This window comes from Sorex fumeus, unplaced genomic scaffold (assembly GCF_029834395.1).
Source record: "Sorex fumeus unplaced genomic scaffold, SorFum_2.1 ptg000044l, whole genome shotgun sequence".
NCBI lineage: Eukaryota > Metazoa > Chordata > Mammalia > Eulipotyphla > Soricidae > Sorex > Sorex fumeus.
Window position 1 is genome coordinate 27,702,883 of NW_026606101.1, and position 20,519 is coordinate 27,723,401.

A 20,519-nucleotide genomic window follows, 5' to 3' on the forward strand; every position below is an offset into this window, starting at 1 on the left:
CCGAGAGTGACTCTAGCTGTCCCTGTCACCATATGGTGCAAGTTGCACTCCATCCTGGGGTTCCAGAATTGAGGTACATCCATGTTGGTTGCTTATCACAGAGAGTGGCCCTCAAGCCTCCTAAGTACCACTTGAGAAACCCAGAAAAAAGATGAGTGAGGGAAAGTAAACTAAGAAAAGACTCAGTTGGGAATATAAAATCAGTAATGCATGTGGAGTTCTTAGCACAACATCTGGTACAATTCTAATTCTATTAAGGATATAGTAAGTGTTAACTCTTCTAAAATATCTTTTCTAAGGAAGGAGATAGCTGAAAAGATAAAAAAGACAATATTGTGTTGAAATCCATAAATTTAGAATGAGACTCTAAGGATCTTAAGAACTGTGTGATTTTTATTAAGTTACTTCTCATTATCTTATCGCTCCTTCTTATAAACTCTGAGAAAAATGGATCAGGTCTTACAGGAGATCAAACTTTTAAAGTAAAAGTTGCTGATCAAACCTTCAACTGACTTCTGATGGAATTATGATTTTGTTACATCCTGTACTACAAGCTCATAAGGTTGAGTGCCTACCAAAATCAGCGGTTGGTGATAAAAATATTGGATTACAGTTCTCAGGGTTTAAATCCCAATCTTTCCACTTAGAAACTGTGAAATCCTAGACCATTCATTTACTCTTCTACACCTCTATGTGAGGCAGAGATAATAAAGGCACCACCTCACAGAGTTGTTAGGAATATTATATTTAGTTATTATATATACAAGGATATAAGCATAACAGATACCAAGTTCTTGTTCTGCATTATTTATTAAAGCCTTTGAAATTGTAACTAGTAGCTAGACCACCAGCGAGGTAGCAAGACTAAGAAGTATTATTATTATTATTATTATTATTATTATTATTGCTTTTTGGTCACAACTGGCGATGCACAGGGATTACTCCTGGCTCTGCACTCAGCAGTTACTCCTGGCAGTGCTCAGGGGACCATATGGGATGCTGGGAATTGAACCTGGGTCGGTCGCATGCAAGGCAAACACCCTACCCGCTGTGCTATCTCTCCAGCCCCTAAGAAGTATTATTGACTTCTCAAAATGATGAATTTTGTCAGGTGTCCAGTGGCAGATGATATGCAACTGCAAAAAATGATGAAATCATGTCATGAAATCATCACAATTTGGCTGGAACTGTAAGATACGTTAAGTGAAATAAGTTAGAAGGACAAACACAGACTAATCTCACTTATCTGTGGCATACAGAAAAATAGGACAAGGGAATTCAAGTTATCAAAGCGGTAATACCTAGATTACAGAAATGAGAATAACAGGGTAGGTAGGAATACATGACAGGAGTAAGAAGATGCTGACAGGAGGTAATGGGTCAGGGGTCAGTGATCTGGTGTACATTGGTGGTATAAATGTATATATCTAACCACAGAACCGACATTGAAAGCATGAGGCCCAAATTACAACCAAACTTAAAACTATTTCTGTAAAAGAGTCAGGTTGGGGTATGGAAGGGAACTTGGGGACGTTGGTGGAGGGACACTGATAACAGGATTGATATAGAATCTTGTATTCTTAAACTTTTGAACAACTTTGTAAATCATAGTGACTTATAGACAAATAAAAGAACAGTGAGTTGAAAGTGTAATTTTCATATGCAGGAAAATTCCCCTTTGGGGTGTCACCAAAATTTCAGAAATTTGGGGTACTAATACCAGTGGTCTGACAGCTCCATGCACAGTTGAGTGACAAAAACCTGTGATCTCTATGTCACACACAACCTGAAAGTGGAGAAAAGGATATTGACATCCACAAAGGTGCTGCCAGGCAGGTTTTTCAGGGTGAGCTGGCTAGGCCTTTCAACCTGCTGACTGGCAGGTTTCCCTAAGCAGGATGTGCCCTCATATGCCCACAGAGCCTACAGATGGTACACAATCTGCTTCTGGCAAGGTGGAACCTCTTTAGTTCTCGGGTCAGACTTAGGGAGAGCTATAAGATTGACCCCAGAGGTTTCTACAGCAAGCATTCTTGCCAGCCTAGGAGATAGATACCTTTAGATTCCTTTTATCAGCCCATTGCGTACCTTCTTCATGTTTTGCTGTTAATAAAATTTATACTTCCTATGACTCTCCCCAAATTGTTGCCCTGTGTAACTCCATAGAAGATGTGCCTCATCCTTAAAGACTTCCAGAAATGTCTGGGGCAGTTTTTTGTATGTGTCCTAAACACAAGCTCCTGAGACCTCTGGGGCAGTCTCTGAGGGGAACAAGCCAGCTCCTGCCCTTGCAAAGTCCCAGCAGCCACTCCCACACCCCAGTGCTACCACCAAGCCTCTGGCTGGACTGCCCAGGTAAGTATTCTGGATTTTCTGGAGCAACATCTCCAAACTCTGCAACACTGACATCCCAGTGTTGGGCATCCCAGTGTAGCACACCTGATTGGATGGGATGTAACGTAGAAGCCAACCAATCTCAGCTAACAAAATCCTTAACGCAGAAGGTTTAACTTGCAGCAATAGCTTAGTAAATCCTCAGACAAGTACTAAATGACCCCATGGTGAGATATAACAATTTTGACAAATTTTCTTCAATGAAAGTATTTTTTGATCATCCTATTAGCTATTTAGTAGTAACAAGCAATATAAATTATTTTGGGCCTGATACAAGGGCAGGCTTGAGTGGTGGTTCAGAAAATGGAGATAATGGTGGAGAGAAGTTGACTCTGGTGGTGGGATTGGGGTTGGAATATTGAATCCCTGTAACAAACCATCATGAACAACTTTGTAAACCATGGTGTTTAAATAAAGCGGGGGGTGGGAGGTGGAGAGAAACCCAACTCCTGACCTTGAGGTGGACCATACTCTGTAAGTCACTTTTAACACTGCAGCCTTCCCTGAAGAGTGAAGCTGGAGCTGGGATGCCTTACTCCTTTGACTCAACTTCTTCCCTTTCTCTGATATCCCTTGGGAGTGCTCCCCCAAATTAATTACTTATGCACAAGTTCATGGTGCAGGGTTGGGTCCTTATTCTTCTCTTTTCCCCTTCATTATCAGCTCCAATAGAGAAGTGTCCTTGTGCTGAGAACTTGTAGAACTCCCATGGAAGAGGGTTCTACCCGAAAGGTCCTACATTATCTGGGCTTTCTTTGAGCTATTCACCCCATCCTGGGAGGTGAAGAGAAGATCAAGTAAGCTTTGGGTTGTATCGTCTAGTCAGGCCTGTCTTAAATCTAGAAACTTTTTCCCCACATACTAAGCAGCTCCTAAAACTCAGAATCTTCTCACAAAACAGACCACCTGCCTTGCACCTCTTTAACCTCAGGGAAATTTCCACAACTGCCTCCTTGAGCTCAGCCATTCTTTGGACTGAGGCTACTGGTCCTTTGTTTGAAGTCACTGTCACTGTCCTCCCATTGTTCATCAATTTGCTGGAGTGGGCCCAGTAACACTCCATCTCGAGACTTATTGTTACTGTGTTTGGCATATTGAATACGTCATGGGTAGCTTGCCAGGCTTTGCCGTGCGGGCGAGATACTCTCAGTAGCTTGCCGGGCTCTCCGAGAGGGAATCAGCTCTGCCGGGCTGGCTGTGCGCAAGGCAAAAGCCCTACCGTTGTGCTATTAAACATTTAAAAAGAAAAGATTGTTAGACATGACAGAACTCAGTTTAATCATGTTCTAGATAAGGGTACTTGAAATAACATTGATGGATTTGTATGTTGAAAGATATTATGTCTGGTCCTCATTGAGAACAAGACCTGAAAGTTTGTCAGTTCCCAAAGTCCAGCAGGTCCTTAGATGGAAATAATGACCATGGTTATCTACCTGCCATTTTTTTAAAGTTGGAGTAGTTTCATATGGACTCTGGTGCTGGAAAGGAAGTCAGTGTTTGATTACTTAAAGGACCATTAGGCAATGTCTGTTCCCTTGAGTATAGACTAAACTCTGAATTCTTGTCCATCATCTTGCAAGTATCCTTCAAATGAGCAAATAATTTCTGATCAAGACAGAGGCTGGATGGAAGAGGATCCAATTTTTCTTGAATAATAAAGCAAAACACACACACACACACACACACACACACACACACACACACACACACACACCATACCCCACATCTATTTTCTCAGGCTATGGAAATACTCTGAAGTCAACTGCTTCTCTGTAATTCACAATCACTAGTGGTAAGGATAATGTTTTGTAGCAGGAGATAACTAATAAATCTTTCTTATATTCTACAAAGCAACTAAGAGTAATAATGCTAATGAAGTACGACTCATTAAAAAAAAAACTTTATGAGTGAGGAGCCAGGAAATGGTATAAAGGGTTGGAACACATAATTTACGTACAAGCGATCCACATTTATTCCACAGCACCTTAGGTTAAATCCCTGGAAAATCATGATCCCCTGAGCACCACAGGGTATGGCCCCCAAATAAAACAGCAACACTCAAAGCTTTATAGGTAAGCCTACCTCCCCTGTGATTTAATAGAGGCAACTTGTGGCATAGAAGGGGGATTTGTGTCCTGTATTTTTTGAAAATGTGTCTTGAGCATAATTAAAATGTGTCTTGACCTCCTTTTATTATGTGCCTTTGATAACTTCAGGCTTATTAAAAATAATTTTTTTTTGGTGCACTAGAGAGTGGACCCAGGTTTCTTGCATGCAAGGCACAACCTTTACCATTCAGTCACATCCTTGGCCCCACTTAATGAATATTTGCAGAGTTGTTTAGGCCAGGACAAAAAAAACTGTAATAATTGTAGAAATAATGCTAAGACAAATATACGAGCAAAACTAGGTATAAGTGAAGTCCACTAAATTCACTAAATTGATTTGGTAATAAGTCAACCTGGGATATTATGTAGAAAATGCTTTCTTTATAGATAATACAAAAGTATAACTGATATAACAGAGGAAGAATATTTAAAGTAGCACAGATGGATTTAGGCAGGCCTGTTATTGGCAAAGCTACAAGCTGCTTGCAGGCTGATTAGAGCTTTCTTAGAGAGGATGAGCTTTGAGTTATTTCTTAGCATGTAATGGCTGCCTATGTGAATGTTTAAACCAGAACTAGATATCTCTAAGACATAGGGTTAAAATTGGGACAGTCATATACTCAAAGTTATTTTTCACCTATCGCAAGTCTGTCTACTATTACAAAGTAGATTTAACTAATATACATTTTATTTTCACCTCTTCAAATCATAAAATAACAGAGAAAGAATTAATTGCTTTACAAGTGATATAGGGTCAAGAGCATTTTGGGAAATCATCTGATGCAAGTTTAACTCCACTAACTATATACACTAGAATAAATTTTAGCTAGATTTTAAAAAGCTAAATTTAAAATGAACACCAATGTGGCTGGGGTGATAGCACAGTGGGTAGGGTGTTTGCCTTGCATGAGGCCAACCCGGGTTCGATTCCTAGCGTTCCATATGGTCCCCATGCACCACCAGGAGTAATTCCTGAGTGCATGAGCCAGGAGTAACCCCTGTACATTGCTGGGTGTGACCCAAAAATAAATAAATAAATAAATGAAGTGACCACCAAAATACTAAAGGAAAATATTCAAAAAAGGAAAAACTGAAAAAAAATTAAAGAATAAAAATATTGGGAGGGGGCTAAAAATATAAATATATTAAGAAAAATAAATGAATAAAAAAGACTTAAAAATGAATTTCTAAATCTTCCTGAAATATGCTCAAAATTTAAGTTATTTCTAGTCTAGTAACAAGAATAACTATAAAAAGTTAGTTTTCTTGCCCTGGGAGACATTTACCAGTTTTATATCTAATTTAGTGATTTCATTTCACTACTAATTATCTTTGAACCAACATTGCCATCATTGGTTCTTCATCCATAAATTAAATAAATGTTTTACGAGCAATGGCATAGTGCAGAGGGCTGGAGTCCATGCTTGGTATTTGGGAGGCCTGAGGGCCAGGGCAGACTTCCCTCCAGAACCCCTGGGTGACAGAGGGTCACACAGCGCTGCAGGGAGCAAGCACCCCCTTAGCAATCAACCAGGATGACTGCTGAGCACTGCCAACTGTAGTCCAAAAACAAAAACAAAATGAATATTTGACCTACATTTTAATAGTACATTTTAATAGTATCATGTTTTTAATATTCTGAAATTGTACTCTGAAATAATTCATCTTCAATTGTAGATTCAACATAAGAAGTGACTAGATGAAACTCCCATTCAGTATAGAGTTATCCTGCATGAACAACTATTTCTGTACCAGAAAACTTGAACCCTCTGGTGTTCACCTGCATTCTGCGGGGGGTGAAGTCTGCCCAAGACCTCTGCCTACAAGGTTCAAGATGCTTTTAAGTCACTCCATAATAATAAGAGTGAAAGCCAAATTGAGTAAAGTGAAGAAGACAAATTTATGCATTTGGAAGAGCAACTGCCACTGCCTACTTAATTTCAGCAGGAGAATGTTTGGGCAAATTCAATTTTACAAATCAGTCTCTGTTCCCTTACACAATCACTTCAGAGACACTTTATCATCATTTGTGGTCCTCCTGCCATCAGCTGAGGCTCCTGACAGTGACCAGACTTTTTCATTCTTCTGTTCCCATTCTGTCAAGTACTTAATGATCTTCAAAATGCTCAAATGTAAGTTGGAAGCTTTGCGCTCTGAAGAAATGCACTGCAGTGCATTCATTTCTAAAGTATATATTTTCCAGAGAGTCTCTTAGTTTAACTGCTTAGTAGGTTGATATGATTTTGATTTCTTTGGTACAGGATTTGTTTTGAGTTCCTAGTTGCTTTAAGGAGAGAAAGAGCAAAAGTAAGGCATATAGTAATAATAATAATTAGTGCCAATAACTGTGCAAATTCCTAAACAAATGCCTATGGTATTTTATATGAAATATCTGTGAGAATGACCTGAGTAACAACCATTAAGCTGTCGTTTTTTGATGCGTTTGTCTTCTTGAAGAAGATTTTCCAGTTGAATCAATTCCTTCTGGGAGCCTGTCGACTTAGGAAACTGTTCCTTGTTCCCAGCCCCAGTGGGTATCTAACACTGAGAAGCAACAGTCTTGAGCTCAGCTGGGCAAATTTTCGGGAGAGGTGAGGATAAATTACATCCTTCGATGTTCACATGTCTGACTGTTTATTGAAGGCATGAATACTGAGGAATCACATTAAAGGATTTGCCAGCAATCCCAGTTACCATAGCTACAAAGAATCTACTCTTGGAGGGGGTCTGGACCTTAGGGCCTCCATTCTATACCTGGATTTTCTTCATAGAACTAAAATCTTCAAGTTAGGAAAGGAATCTACACAGTATCTGATCCTGTGTTTCTATCCCTGAACAGAATCTCATCCATTGTGAACCACATTGTGCTTTCCTTCAAATAGTGCCAAGGAGAGGAACTTGTTTTATCAAAGCTTCCATCCCAGATTTTTAAAATTTCTCTTTCAAGTTTCTTTACTGAGACTAATTTCATTTCCCTTTAACTTCCTCTTAGTGCTGATTATTTTTCTCTGGGAGTCTGTTACCAATTACCCAGTCCAATTTAGTATTTCTCAGTGATAAGTGCAGCTTCTAGGAGTCAAAGTAGTTGAGATTTATAGGTGTCTTCTCCCATGACTTTGAAACACGGTATCAGGGAAACCAAACTCAAAATGAATTCTTTCCTCCATGCAAAAGCTATAGAAAAAAATTTAGACTTTTCAGGCAATAACAGATGGAAAAGAAAACTATAGCCATAATGGAATAAAGGACCAGAATTAGCCTTAGGCCAGTAGTATAGCTCCAGACTCACCATACAAATGTGCGTGTGTGTGTGTGTTCCTGCACAAATAATTTCTACCTGTATATATTACAGTGAACATAAATACATTCCAAATAATTTTAAGTTACATCACAATTAATTAAAGTGTTCACATAGAGCAAGTCTAATGCATTTTCCTTGTGGTAGCTATTGAATTTTGCTCTGCCTTTATTTCTTCCAGCTAAATACCTTCCTACCTTCCATCATCCTAGCTATAATGTGATCTTAAAGCCCTTGACTAGCCTGTTCAGGTTAACTATTTTCAAGTTAACAACTAAACACAAACATGTATACACACATACCAGACGTTCTCCTATATCCAGGGAACTACACCATTATTTTTCTCAGAATCCATTTAGATCTGACTTTTTCTGTATGCGTTCTCTGTTTGTGGATCGGACACGAGGAAATTTAGACAAGAATATGGCCAACAAGCCTACTGTACATATCTAAGCAGTGAATTCTCACATATAACACAACACACACAGTGACTTTCCAAATGAGCTTAGAAGATGATAGTTTAACTGGGGGTTCTAGGAGTGACCATCAATGAGAAAAGTCTCCTCTACCAGTGCAAAAAATGTTGCTGGTATTTCTCTCAGCCCCCTGGAGTCTCTCTCTTATTGGTTCTGTGTGGTCATGCCCAGTTTGTGCATATTCCTGACTCCTATCTGTAACCCATTTTGTAAACTCAATCTAGGCTGCTTCTCCAATCCACTGAGAGCTGCAAGGGCTTGGGAGTTTAGATTCCTGTAGAGCTCACCTATGACTGACCCACTGACAGGAATACAGAAACCTAGCTTTTGGCCTTGAGATGAGATATACTCTAGTGCAAACTCTGAAGATTCTACTGGGATCTTGTCACGGCTGGGATCTCATTAACAAACACTTCCCTGTGAAGCCTCTTTTCACTTCTTTTCTGTTTTTCCCTGGAAGCAATTCCTTGATAAGTCATTTGTACATATATCCTTGTTCTTCTCTGGAACCCAGCCTAAGACATCCTCCACTGCCCTATAAGCCGTAGTATATCAAATGTAGAAAGCCTACATATAATAAAGCTCTGAAATAATTCACAAACCATTGCATCAGGAAAGGGGTTGGGGAGAACAATTTCCTGTATTACCAATATACCAAGGAGTGTGGTAAGTTCTGGTTGGCCTTAGACTGAAATCTTTCCACACACAATATTATATCACAGAGAGGCTGTTACTTGAGAGTAACAGACATCCTTCTCACAGGAGGAAGGGAAGCTTAGTGATGTGGAGATTAGTGATGTGGAGATTGGCTAGAGGTTACATGAACATCAACAACCTAAATCTTGAAACTTTTCTTCTGACTTGGATCTTCACTTGCTGAGTGATTGCCATACTCTGTTTTCCCAGGAAAAGCATTCCTGGTGAAGCTACCCAAGGCCAGGCCTCCCATAACCTGGGTCTACTATCTTGGTGAAGTTTCTCTAAAAACCCAGAATTCCTGTGCATCCTTTTCACAATTTAAGTGTAAATGCTGGCCAGATTACTAAATTAATTGATTTCAATGAACTCAACGTTTCCAGATTAGCCTTTTAACACCTTTTTAACATAAAAACAAAATTTGTGTGGTTCTTTTCATATATATATATATACATATATATGTATATGTATATATGTATATATGTATATGTATATATGTATATATATACATATATATATATGCTGGAGCGATAGCACAGTGGAGTGGGTAGGGCATTTTCCTTGCAAGTGGCCAACATGGCCGACCCGGGTTCGATTCCTCCACCCCTCTCGGAGAGCCCAGCAAGCTACCAAGAGTATCTCACCCGCGTGGCAAAGTCTGGCAAGCTACCTGTGACATATTTGAAATTCGATATGCCAAACACAGTAACAGTTGTCACAATGGAGACATTACTGGGCCCGCTCAAGCAAATCGATGAACAATGGGAGGGCAGTGACAGTGTCAGTAATATATATATGACACACCCCTGCTAAAATGTGGGGTTTTTTTGTTGGGAAGAGGCACACTCAGCGGTGCTCAGGGACTAGGCTTTGCACTCATGAGTGACTCCTGGTGCTGTTTAGGGGAACATATATGTGGTGGAAATCCAACTGTGGTCAATTGCTTGCAAAGCAAGAGCTCATCTCTTGTGCTATCTTTCTGACCTGTATTAAAATGTTTCCTCAGTCTTGCTGAAGTACTTTTATTTACAATACTGTAAATGATAATTTCATGCATTATAACATCACACTACTTACAGAGTGCCCACTTTCCTCCACAAATATCTTAAGCAGTCTAGATTGAGTTTACAAAAAGGATTACAGATATGTGTGAGGAATATATACAAACTGGGCATGACCACACAGAACCAATGAGAGAGACACTCCAAGGGGCTGAGAGAAATACCAGCAACATCTTTTTGCATTGTTACAGAAGACAAGACTTTTGATAGAGCTGGCATACAACACAGCCTCTTTCTAACTTGAATCAATCATGTGGGCACTGAAAGAGTTTGTTTTGATGAAATTGAGCATCTTTCTGCTCAGTCTTGGATTCTGTTCATTCACACCTGAATGGAATCATCTTATTTAGGGCATAACAAAGAGTTTTCATGTGGTCAAGTGTTCCTCTGAACAGATTTGCTCTTCTACCAGGGATCAAGTGGATACTTTGGAATTAAAACCTTTTCATCTATTCCCTGCTCGACAAGAGGAAGTGAAGTGACCTGAAAGCAAAAGGCTTCTTGCTACACATTCTAGATCCATCCCTTGGAGGCAGCCATTGCTTTCCAGCTGCAGGCGGGATGTGGCTGTTAAGTGGATGAACCAATTACTGTGGTTTGCACTGACTATCATTAGGGTAAATGAGATGGGGTTTGGTTTTGCCCTCCCTCTCTCCTGGTCAGTGAATCCTCTGTGCATTGGCTCCCAAGTAAACAATCAGAAACTGTTGCATAATACAAACCTCAGTGCTAAATGCCCATTTGGCCGTATTTGCAAAACAAACAAAGGGAACATTGGCATTTTTGAAAAGGGGAGATTTAGGCATAATCAGTGTTGGTTGTGGCTGACTGCCCTGTTACAATTAAGAGATGAAATACTAAGCTACCCCAGACTAGCACCCTAAAAAGCAAGGCCAGAGAGATAGTACTGCAAGCAGAACACTTGCTTTGCCTGTGGCTGACTCTGGTTCAATCCCTGACACTCCATATGGTCCCCTGTGCACCATCAGGAGTAATCCTTGAGCTCAGAGTCAGTAGTAAGCCCTGAGCAATGCCGTTTGTGGCTCCCAAATAAATAAATTAATAAAAATAAAAGTAAAAAGATTTTTTTAAGAAAACCAATATGGTCTATGAGCGATGCCATCATTAATCCTAGAATACAGACCAAGGATGCTACTTCCACCAAGAAAGTCATGTTTTCCTTTTCAAAAGAAATCAAGTCAGAACTATGTTTATCCATTCAAATGTATAGAATCCCATTTAGGAATATGGTGGAATGCTTGAAAATATAAATATGCCAAAGTGAAAAGTAAATGGGTTTGGATGGAGGACAGTGCTTCCCATCAGATGCACAGGAGAAAAAATACTTCTATGAACTGGTTAAAATTTCTGTTTCTTGAGATGTTCTTAAGCCAAGTTCTTTTATGAAGAATGCATGAATGCATACTAATGCAGTTGTAGTCCTTACTACACTATTAAAGAAGACCGTGATGGGTGTAGGGGGTCAGAGGGCTGAGGAAGGAAGCTGGCCCCTCAGATCAAGATGACCTAAATGCTGAGATATCATATACTTGTATTTCTAGATGATTTTTATCAAATAGCTACCAGAATTTTCCATGGTTAACTGCAAAGCCCTTGTACTTTTGCAATGCTACAGGCAAATCCTCCCATCTGTAGGCATAAGAAGGTCTAATTTTCTTTGTTGAACATGAAGATTCCAGTCCACCTTCATGGATCTTTCCCATAGGTGGTCTGATTGGAGATCTGCCTTTTAACAAGTAATAAAAGATTTTGATGTAAGGCAATCACAGACATTTCAAGTGCCCATTGTGGGCACTTGTAACATATGTAAGCCAGAAAATGAGCATGAAATGACACAAGATGGTAAATCAGTTCATGTGTATACTGTTTGTTCATTATATTTAAAACTAGAATCACAGATTAACTTTTACTTAGTGAATCTGTGATTCACTAAGTAAAGTTCTAAAAAAGAAGACAAAAAGGAAACATCAGTGCCTACTCTGAAAAGAGTATTTTATGCATAAAAGTATCCCAAGTAGGGCGAGAAAGATAGTAAAGAGATCAAGGCATGCAGCTACATCCAGGACAAAATGATTTGATTGCCAGAACCACATATGAAGCATTGCCAGGAAAGGCACCTGAACTCAGAGTGGCCTCCAAGCATGCTGGATGTGTGTCCCCCACCGAGAAAAAGAGAATGTTCCAAATATAACGTGGAGCTTAAAGAATTTACAGAACCATTAACATAGCCATATAAAGAAATAGTTTTTCTAAATGATAGAAGTATAAATCTAACCTTGCTGTCTATTAAAATGATTCTTTGCTCTAGACTATAGATTATGATTAGGACATGCCCTTTGATTTTCATGTTTAAGGGAAGAAGATACATCCATAGAGATATATCCATCATACATACTTGCTCACTTGATCACTTGACATCCCGTTATTCATCAATTCGCTCAAGCGGGTGCCAGTAATGTCTCCATTCATCCCTGTCGCGTGCTAATGTAGTCCAATGGTGAGGACTGCAAAGAGCCTCAAATTGATCGTTCAGGGTCTTGATGAAGAAGTCTGACCATATCATACATACATCATACATATATCAGATACATCCATTGAGACTCCGATGTTTAAAATCTTCAGATTTTTCCCCTTTTGAGCTTTAATTTTTTTTGTTTGTATCTTGTCCACACCTGGTAATGCTCAGTGATTGCTCCTGACCCTGTGTTCAGGAATTGCTTCTGGCAGTGCCAAGGGGACCATATGCGATGAGATGCGGGATCAAACCCAAGTCAGCCACATACAAGGCAAGCACCCCACCCACTGTACTATAGCTCCAGCCCCCCTTATACGCTTTAATCTAAAGCACATTTTAGCCTTCATATACTCTGTTACTTGGGGAAAATAGGTTTCCAGAATTTTCTGTGAGGTGTTTCCCTTTGTTTTCTGAATAAAAGACTTTAACTCGTGGAAAACAATCAGTGTATCTGGCCTCTGAGCTCGTGACATTCGTGGGAGATGTTTGGAACCCGGGGCATTCAGATTGTTTGGGAAGCTGAAGGCTGCAGAAATGTAGAGTGGGAGAGTGAAATAGGGGCTGTGCAGTACACGAGGGACTTGTAGGCGGGACACTCATCCTCTCCCACTTACCAGCTTTGTGATGTTGTTTGACTTGTGCAATAACTTGTAATTCACTTTTTTTTTGTTTTATGCTGAATATGAATATAATGTGGTTTGGGGGCAACACTTCTCAGACTTCTGATGATCTTGTTCAGTTCAATGATATTCAGCAAGTCTAGGGTAGAGTAAAAGACTTTATTGTTATTGTAAAAAATAATTTTTTGATGAAGCAAGATTACTATCACCCCGTTGTTTACATCTCCATTCGTCCCTGTCACGTGCTAGTGTAGCCCGATGGCATATTGGGGGCTCTTTCAGGGTCAGGGGAATGAGGACCATCATTGTTACTTTTTTTGGCATATTGAATACGCCGTGGGTAGCTTCCCAGGCTCTGCCAAGCGGGTGGGATACTCTCAGTAGCTTGCTCGGCTCTCCGAGAGGGATGGAGGCTTTTGGGGCAGCCTCTAATCACTTTTACAGGCGTTCCCAGTCAGTAATAAATGCGGGCAAGATACTCTTGGTAGCCTGCCGGGTTCTCTGAGAGTGAGAACTAGATAATAATAAGCTTCTGGGAGCTTGGTTTTATAGTCTCTGGATCTTGGCAGTTGATAGGCTTACAGGGCAGTTGGTGGGTGTAACTGTCTAGCTACTGGAAGATGGGGGATCTGGGTGAAGGAGGCCCAACTTCGAACAGAGCAGACTTGAAGATCTCAACCCAGGGTCCCGCACACCTGGGTTCCTCTGCCAGTTCCTTCATGTGTCAGGCTTGTTTTAATGAGTTTTTTTTTAATTAAACAAACCTTGCTTTGAAAGATGCGAGAGGAGAGAAAAAGGGGAAATAGGTGTTCAAGAGAGTGTGCAGACTTCTTTAGGCAAGCAAAGAAACAGAGAGACAAGTGAGATACATCTTTAAGGGAGAACATGAGCTTGACGAGCAAACCTAAAACATAATTTTTTAAATCAGAAATCTAAACAGTGAAGCTGATATTAGTCTAAAGACATCATTTGTAATAACAAAGGTAGCAAAGGGTCCTGTATACCCCCTGCCCCCCTAGTTTCACACACAGTTCTTGGTTCTCTCACATAGCAAATTCTCAATAAATGACCATTAATATTCATAATATTTGACAACAAGATCATTTGAGGGGCTGGAGTGATAGCACAGTGGGTAGGGTGTTTGCCTTGCATGCGGCTAACCTGGGTTCGATTCCCAGCATCCCATATGGTCCCCTGAGCACCACCAGGAATAATTCCTGAGTGTATGAGCCAGGAGTAACCCCTGTGCATCACTGGTTGTGACCCAAAAAGGAAAAAAAAAAGATAATTTGAATGTCTAAATAGAAGTAATTCAACTCAACTTTTTTTGTTGTTTTTGTTGTTATTATTATTTTGTTTTTTGGTTTAGGGGCCACACCCAACACAGTGCTCATGACTTTTTCCTGCCTCTTGGCTCAGAGATTACCCTCACGATTCTCAGGGAACCATAGATAGTACCAGGGATTAAATCTCGACCAGCTGCATGCAAAGCAAATGCCATACCTTCTGTGCTATTACTCCAAACCCAATTGAGTCTTCTCAAGAATGGTTGCTTCACACTGAGGGCAACTTCTGATCATTAGAATAAATAATGCTCTCATTGCACTTGGGGAATCTCAAAGCAGAGAATCTATCAGCAGCAGTCACTGTGTTCAGTTCTGTTAGAATGGGCTCTTTGGATCTTACAGTAGCATTAACCTTAGAGACATATTCAAGCAGTGGAAGTAAAGCACTGGGTCCATCCTTGAGCACATTCTCATGCCATTATAATTGGAAGAAGAGATCATTAGTTCTCAACACCAAATATTCAAACAGATTGAAATATTGATTCCTTCTAGAGAATCGAGATGAAACCCCAAAGCAAAAAAAGGAGAGCTCCTTAGTTAGATTCTGGGTCAGAAGTCAAATGAGACCTTCGACCACTTTGATAACTTACTATTGCTTTATTGCTATTCTGCTTTGCTTTATAAAGATGAAAGTGATAGTGTTAGGATGTGTGATCTGTACTGCTGAGTTAGACCAATGCTGTGTATTGTAAGTACCATAGCGATATGGGGTATATTATGCAATAATAAATCTTAATATTGATGATAGGAACTACCTTCACCAGGTAACCATCACAGATCCATGTATATGACAGTGTGGCTGCAAAATGAAATAGAAAGCAAAAATTGCCTAAAAGATAAGTTGACCAAAGCTAAAATTACTGTGGAAGCCTTGATATATAGCAATTATTGAATCAAATTATAAAAATTTCAGGAATTTGAATAATAAAATTTGCTTTCAACTTGATTTGATATAGCTAGTTAGCTAGAGTCAAAAATAGAATCATTGTTTTCAAACATAAATTCAGCTATCAGAAAGTGACAGTGTTTTGCAGAAAGGAATTCTTGCCTACTATCAAAAAGCGAAAATCAGCTACTTTCACTGACCAGAATAAAATTAAGTTAGAAGTAAACACTCAAATCTTTTATAATTCATTTTTTAATCATGCAAAATGTTTTGAGTCACAGGGAAAGTTAAAATTAAAAAAGCTTCACAAATAAATAATAACAATGGCTGTACTCTGTGTCCAAACCTGTAGGATTAGACTCAGTAACACAGTCAGGGTAATTTATAGCTATAATATGCTGTGCTAAAAATCAGAAAACCCTGGATAAATGCACCTTTTGTCAGTTCAAGGAGATATGAAAACAAAGGCACAATGTCACATCTTAGGAAGAAACGATAAAACAGTAGGGAGTGAAAATGAGCTGAATATTAAAGACATAAGTAAGGATGACATCATCCTTATGGGATTTGCCATACCACTTTACATCATTTTTCAGTATGTAAATGAAATTAACCATAGTTTCCACTTTATAACTAAACAACAATATATCTTTGCATCTTGAAAAATAAATATGCTTTAAAAATGTGTTTTTCACCCACAAAAATGACCTGATATGAAATTTATCTGTATATTCAGCTACCACTAAGAATGTTTTCTAGTCTATAAAGTGGGAATAGTAATAGTATACATACCTCATGTCATTGAAGGTTTATAAAAGCAATTATAGGAGAAATATTTAAAGTAATGCTCAGTAATAAAAATGTCCTCAGTAAGTATTAGTTTGATTTGTATTAATAAGGAGAGTTATTTCACATGTTTTATAAAGCCCTTACATTGCTTATTGTCCAATATAGTGAGTCTTTAATAAACTTCAGTGGAATTTTCAAGTCTTTTTCCACCAGAAAGCATCAGAGTCTGTAAGAGGAGAAAGGCTTCCCCTGCAGAAACTTGCTTAAATGATTAGCAGCATTGGGAGACATCAAGGTGTGAACTTCAGCTTTCTGTGGTAATTCAACTACTGGATGTGCTTGTTGAATTACTTGGTTGTTTTATTATTTAAAAAGAAAATCATGGAGAGAAATGGATGCTAGCATAGGACACACTCTCTTACGCCTCCCCCAGACATTCCTGCCCTTTCACTCTTGGACCAATGTCTGACGTCTCTAACATAATAGCCATCCATGCTTCTGCCAACCTTGCATTTCAAACTACACCCCTCCCTCTTGTATTGATACTTTGCACTTTTTACTGGGTCTCCACCTCATCTTTGAATCCGAACCCTTTATCCAGAAAGAGCCTAATGCAAATAAGTAACCCACATCCTGAAAGAAATGAAGCTGGTCTCTACAGTCCATTGGCCACATCTAACATAGGTCTTAAGTAGGCCCAAGTGCAAGCGTTATAGAATGAAGAGCTTCACAAATTAAACTTGACATCAAGGAATAGCTGGAGTCTGTTTTTTCCACATATGTGCACACATAAAATCTCCAAGATTTCTGTCTCTAGAAAAATGTGACCCTGTGCTACTTCTGGGATCAGAATCCTTAGTATGGAGCTGAGAACAGAAATGAGAAATCTCTGAGCACTGTACAAGCTTTGAAGACTTCACAAATAGTCATATGAACTCAATTTAATCTTCAATTCTAAAGTCCTATGGAAACGGTCAAATTAAAAATATTTTTTAGTATTTTGCATTTTACTCCATACCTCATTTCTTTTTGAAAACACATGGTTCAGGAAACACAAAACCCCATCATGGGAAGCTCAGTGAAATGGGAAATCTCTAGATGAGTATGGAGACAAAAAAAATAACTCTCCCCATTATATTTATTTAGAGAAAATATACAGTGCTCAGTGGATCACTGTATCACTGTCATCCCATTGATCGTCGATTTACTCGAGTGGGCTCCAGTAACATCTCTATTCCTCCTAGTCCTGAGATTTTAGCAGCCTCTTCTTACTCATCTTTTCCCAACAATTGGAGGCTCTTTCAGGGTCAGAGGAATGAGACCTATTGTCATTACTGTATTTGGCATATCTAATACGCCGCGGGGAGCTTGCCAGGCTCTACTACCTGTGCGGGCGGGGTACTTTGGGTTGCTTGCCTGGCTCTCTGAGAAGCATATATTTATATATTTGTCTCCACGATTTGCTGCCTACTGCCTGAACCCCACCAGATATGGCGTAGCAACCATGGAAAATGGGAAGGAAGTGTCCTACAATGTGTCGCGTGGCTGGTTTGGAAAGCAGCCTGGAGTGTGGCGGTGATTGGGCAGTGGAGATTGACTGCCGGGGCTGGGTCCCTTGGAGTGGGGCCAGTGAGACCCCTCCCCACCCTAAAGGACCCAGCTCAGTGGATATAAAAAGCAAATGAAGAACACTTTATGGATTTATGTTGAACTCTGTCTCATTGAGGATTTAGCAACGATCCTTTAAAAACTGTTTATGAACTCAATTTAACCACAGAGCCTCCTGTTTTCTCTATGTATCTGAAGAATCCTACCACTATCCTGCCCCCCAACCCCCCTCCCCCAGTGATACTTAGAATGTCCTAGGAGTGCATGTCTATAGAACAGAGCTGCTGCGGTAGACCATCAGCATTGCTTGGAGGCCTGTTAGAAAGACGAGTCTGGGACACTATCCTAGATCAACAGAATCAGAATTTCTGAGTGGGCTGAACAGTCTGTTTTTATAAGATAACAACTGATTCTAGTGTCTTTGAGGTTTAAAAAAGCACTGCCTCTGTCTGATTGCGGGGGGGAGGGGGCGGGGGGGGGGGAGTCGTAAACTCTAAACAATAATGGTGCATCTTCTATCTAAACAATGTATCTAGTCAAAGTAGATAGAGTATTAACTAGAACTCATTTGCCTCACAGGAATTGGGAGGGGTGGGAGGTGGGGTTCTATTGGGGTTCGCGGTTAAAAATAAGTATTGGTAAAGGGAAATAGGGAAATGTGTTTGATATTTACATGACTGAGACCTAAACCCGAAAGCTCTGTAACTTTTCCCACAGTGATTCAATAAAGAAATAAATTATTAAAAAAAAAAAAAGCACTGCCTCAGACCACACCTGGAAAACTGCTGACTTAGGAGCACCTGGAGATGTTGTTTCAGTCAACAAGTCTATTAGCATTACATGAACAGCGTCTAAGGCTCACTCGGCAGGGGAGTTGCCTTGCATGTGCTGATCCGGGTTCAATCCCCAGCAGTTCACTTTGTCCTGTGAGTCTTGCCAGGAGTGATCTCTGAACACAGCTGGGCGAGACCTCTAAACAATAAATTTTAAAAAATCGGTAATTTCAGATAATTAATAGGATTCTATTGGGCCCTCAATGAACTGGGTTATTATTTACATCCATCTCAGAGAATGTTTTTGAGTCTTGAGTTTTTGAGTTCTGCTTTTGAAATTCTGCTACTAATTTCATATTGCTAAGCAGACCTTACATGCTCCAGCTTGAGTAACAGATAGAAGTTCAATGTGTGAAGATGAGTGAAGTGTCATATTCCACCTAGATAATAAATGACAATTCATTATTAACAACCTCTGAGTTATTACTGAAATGACTCTTAACATCGTTATACCTCCTCAAGTGCTCTCAGACTGCTAATATACTTGGGTGTAGCGTTTGTGGAGATAATTTCTTAAGTAACAACATATCACTACACAGAGGCACAGAGGATCTAAGATAACCTCCAGTCTACTCTCCCCATCCTTATTAAAAGCATGGAGCTCCTTTTTTTTTTTTTTTTTTTTTTGCTTTTTGGGTCACAACTGGCGATGCACAGGGGTTACTTCTGGCTCTGCACTCAGGAATTACTCCTGGGACCATATGGGATGCTGGGAATCGAACCTGGGTCAGCCGTGTGCAAGGCAAACACCCTACCCGCTGTGCTATCACTTCAGGCCCCTGGAGCTCCTTCTTCAGTTCTATTTTTTTTAATACTGTATCCATGAATTCTCAAAGAGTCATCTGTCTTCCTCCCAAATCAGATTTGCCAAACTTTTTAGAGCAGGACAAACCTTGGGAGCTCCTGGGGGGCTTTCAAAGTAAGGCAAACAACGGCACTGCCACATGGCTTCTGTACCACTGTGCCAGATTCTCTGCTTGAAATCAAAGAGTTTTCTACAGCTCACTGCTGAGAATAGCAACTGACATGCCAAGGATATACATGATAGGAAAGAAGGGAGGCGTAGAGAGAGATGGGATGAAAGAGAGAGAGACACACACACCCACAAAGAGAGAGAGAGAGAGAGAGAGAGAGAGAGGGAGAGAATCCTGTAAGAGGGAAGTAACAACTCTGCAGGTCTCCTATATTCTAAAATGCTGGCCTATTAAAAGGGAGGGACAGTCCCTTACTTAGACTAAAGGAAGATGCTACGCCCCAAGGAACCGAGCAGCAACATAGGAAGATGGAGAACAGGACAAGAAGGTGCTCGTGTTTGTCTCTAGGTGGTAACCCTGTGGGAGTCCCAGCTTGGGAACTCACCTGGTTTCCCTGGCTTCAGGCTTCCATGGGTGCTCAGCAACAAGTCACCTGACCAGCCAGTAATCAGGCAAGGCTAATTAACAAATATTGGACTTTCTCCGCTCTTAGCAGAAGATACAGGCTAAAAGATACAGGCTAAGATACATACTCCAAATGAAAAAGGTGTTTTCAATATAAAGCCCCTATAACCTCACCAGGCTGGACAGCATATTCTACATTATCTCTCCCTGCTGCAAGGCCATGAGATTGTTAGCTGCACTGTTGGGAAAACAGGCTTTAGAGACAGAGATCACCTGTCCCAGTCACTGAGTCCCATCTCTGTCCTCTGACAACCAAGTCCTTAGCCACTCCACAAAGGGAGGACCCACAACCTTCTCTGTGATTCCATTGGGCCACTGCTTTCAGTCTAACACTGGAGCATTGGGATTTTGTTTCTGGTCACATCAAGCTCAGGAATGGTTTGATAGATGCTTTGAGTTTTTGTTTCATAGATGCCTAATTCCTAAAAT

The 20,519-nt window shown here is 40.1% G+C and overlaps 1 protein-coding gene across 2 annotated transcripts in view; it reads left to right on the plus strand.

The window, feature by feature from the left end:
* The window catches only part of SNAP25 (synaptosome associated protein 25), a 94,159-nt gene that overhangs the window by 39,245 nt on the left and 34,395 nt on the right, over positions 1-20,519 (plus strand). The window lies entirely within an intron of this gene.